Genomic DNA, 3362 nt, shown 5'->3' with positions numbered 1-3362 from the left:
GGTGTTTGAGACATTCGATTCATATTTTGTCTGTTATTTATTTTACCCGACTGTCCTAATAAAATAAGGTAGAGTTAACCTCGATGAAATTTGAACCCGAATAATAAGTATCCAAAACAAATATCGTATAGCATTTAGTTCATTGGTCTAGCAATTCTGCCACGAAACAAATTAAGAAAAACTTGTAAACTCAGCAGTTGATACGAAAGTACTGCTACTGTCCAGAAGCTGGCTTTGGAAGTAGGTTGAATGCACGTGGGTGGATGTTTACTGTAGTTAATGTTGCTTCCTGCTTGGTCGACGTCAAACCCGTTCTTATGTGATGGTTGTTTATTGCAATCGTGTACTTTGCTTAATGTCATCGTAAATACTTTGCGGGCAGAGGTAAAGAATACGTACACCATCCGTTTTCGGCATAACAAAAAACCCTAACCACTGGGTATACGTGTTCTTTACTTTCGCCTACTTTGCTTACGTCGCTTAATTGATACTATGCGATGTTATTAAAATAAGGATCGTTTTAGAGATGATGATAACATCTCCAGAATAACGTTGCATTTGGATTTGAGAACTTTTATTGAATACTACTGTTCTGGACTTTTGAAGTAAGTTTTTCATTTTCATTTCAACTTATTTCTACCAAATATAACTGCATATAATACTATGGTATTATCGGCACCTTTTCGTTTCAGGGACTCTTGAAAGTGAAACAAGTAAATTTATCGCTGTTATTTCCTTTTAATTATTCTAACTTTCTGAACTGTCGATACCCTTGGGTGTTACTAGCCAAGCTTTTCATAATTTAATTATCAATGTACTGACAATAAATGCAAATAACAGGCAGTAGAGGCCGGTTTGGTACCATGTACCTCACCGCAAAGCATTCAGTGTGACATTCTCATTGTTTTAGTGAGATTCACTTAATATTTTGAGAGTAAATTAATAATCCACATTAGCAAAGCATTAACTAGACAAATATGTCAAATGACAGCCGTGAGAGAGATTGTCTGCAAATTAAGGTGACAGTATTATTAAGAATATACTATTTGGCAGCCCAGAACGCGTGCATTTGTGTGTGATTTTATATCTATCTATCTACACACACACAGATATATATATATTTGAGAGAGAGAGAGGTATGGACCCAAAAATCAAAACGCAACGACAGCAAATCAAACTGTTGCCAACCAAGTAAATACGTTCGTGAATTGTTTTCAGTATTTACCAAAATTTATTTGAACATTTGTATATTGTTAGTAGATACTCAAAATTTCATGAACCCATTAACTGGTGTCCCGGAAAAAGTGTAAACAATCTTTAACATGATGTAATGTACCAGCAACTAACTCTAATTTTACCAAGTAACTGGATGAATGTATATAGTGTCATTCATAGACAAAAATGATACTAGGATTAATTTATTGGCGGTCTTTGGTTTGAAGTACAGACATCTGCAGAACTAAAACATACATTTTTTTGTTTACAAACAACTACATTTCTTGTCACTTGTCGTTCCATTTCTAAATTGTTTTCGTCATCTATTACCCCCACCTCATTCCGATTTTCTGGTAGTATTTCGATGTTGTGACAGTTCCCACAAAATACTTATTTTATTGTGAATTAAAATTATGAGTGAACTTGAATAACTGGAAACTGTAAGGTAGCCCATCGGAGGTACAGTTCATTTTCTGGAAGGGATACATTTAATCTACTGCATGGTTTACGAAATAACCACCTGGTCTATGGGTGCTTTAACTGCATCTGGGTCATTTCTCCAATCAAAGATAACATACCCACTTCGCCTCACTTGACCCCGAGGTCCTCTAAAGTATCATAGATACTGTACCGTTCTTTAAAAAAAGGAAAAAGTAACCAAGTTGGATGTACCTATACATGTATGCTGCCCCGACTTTTCTACAAATACGCTTCAGATTCGATTATATGGGAGTTTGTTGTGAAAATTTTTTTTCTGTCGTCGAGGAGAAGAGTTTCGGAAATTTCACAGGAGTCAGTTTTCGTTTCCTCATAAATTTCAGAAAAATGGTTATTTTTTCATGAACTTTTCTACGAATACACTTTAGAATGTGTCGATTACGATTATGAAGGAATTTAGTATCAAAAAGAAAGTTGGAGGTCTATTAGACATACATACTGCTACACATCACAATTTCTTTCGAAATTTCAAGTTTTATTTTGTGTATAGATTTGACGTGTGTCAGTATGCATGTGTACGAGCTCACCAATGTTATTCTGTATTAAATTCCTATATCATTTTAATCTACACGCTCTGAAAGGTATTTATAGGAAATTACTCATTTTTCTGCAAGTTATGAGTAAACAAAGTCGGCTCGTGTGAATTTTCTGAAACTCCTCGAAAAAGTCTTTTCATTACAAATTCCGATATAATCAGAATCTACTCCATCTGAAGTGTATTTGTAGAAAGGTTTATTCTGGAAGTTATGACGCAACGAAGTAAGGGGGCGGGGCACGCACGTGGAGGTATGCCCCAAGTTGTGCGTTTGTGTGTGTGTGTGTGTATTATAACATCTTGTTTCAGTCATTACACTGCGGTCATGCTGGAGCACCGCCTTGAAGAGTTTTAGTCAAATGAATTGACTCATGCTTTTTTTTTTTTAAGCCTGGTTTTTATTCTATCAGTCACTTTTGCCGAACCCCTTAGTTACAGGACTTAAATACACCGACATCGGTTGTTAAGCGATGATGGTGGTGGTGGTGGGGCAAACACAAACACAAAGATACACATTCGACGGCCTTCTTTCAGTTTCCATCTACTAAATCCACTCACATGACTTTGGTCTGTAGAAGGCGCTTGCCCAAGGTATCTCACTGTGCGACTGAACTTGGGACCATCATCATCATCGTTTAACGTCCCCTTTCCATGCTGGCATGGGTTGGACGGTTTGACTGAGGGCTGGTGAGTCAGAAGGCTTCACCAGGCTCCAATCTGATCTGGCGAAATTTCTACGGCTGGATGCCCTTCCTAACTCCAACCACTCCAAGAGTGTAGTGGGTGCTTTTACGTGCCACCGGCACGAAGGCCAGTCAGGCGGTACTGACCAAAACTTTGTGATTAACTTTGGTAGGCAGAAGTTACTGCTGCATGTGTATATGTGTGTGTAGGTGCTTGTGCCTCTCCGAGAGAGAGAGAGGGACCATATAATTGGGAAACAAGTTTCTTACCACACAGTCACACCTACGCCTACTACATGTCTGCACGCACACACACACACACAAATCTCAAAACGGACACTGAAGCTTGGTGAGTCTTCTGCCTAGCCAGCTTCTGTCAAACTATCCTACCCATGCCAGCATGGAAAGCATATATTAAATGATGATGATCA

General features: G+C 38.0%; 1 protein-coding gene across 1 annotated transcript in view; it reads left to right on the top strand.

Annotated features, from left to right (window-relative positions):
* Positions 1–215: 215 nt before the first annotated feature.
* Positions 216–3362, top strand: part of LOC106883807 (uncharacterized) — a 158537-nt gene continuing 155390 nt past the window's right edge. Inside the window, exon 1 of the mRNA XM_014934944.2 lies at positions 216–605. The gene's annotated coding sequence lies outside the window, so the exon portion shown is untranslated. The remainder of the gene's footprint in view (positions 606–3362) is intronic.

This window comes from Octopus bimaculoides, chromosome 15, assembly GCF_001194135.2.
Source record: "Octopus bimaculoides isolate UCB-OBI-ISO-001 chromosome 15, ASM119413v2, whole genome shotgun sequence".
NCBI classification, from domain to species: domain Eukaryota; kingdom Metazoa; phylum Mollusca; class Cephalopoda; order Octopoda; family Octopodidae; genus Octopus; species Octopus bimaculoides.
This window is presented reverse-complemented; position numbering and strand designations above follow the sequence as displayed.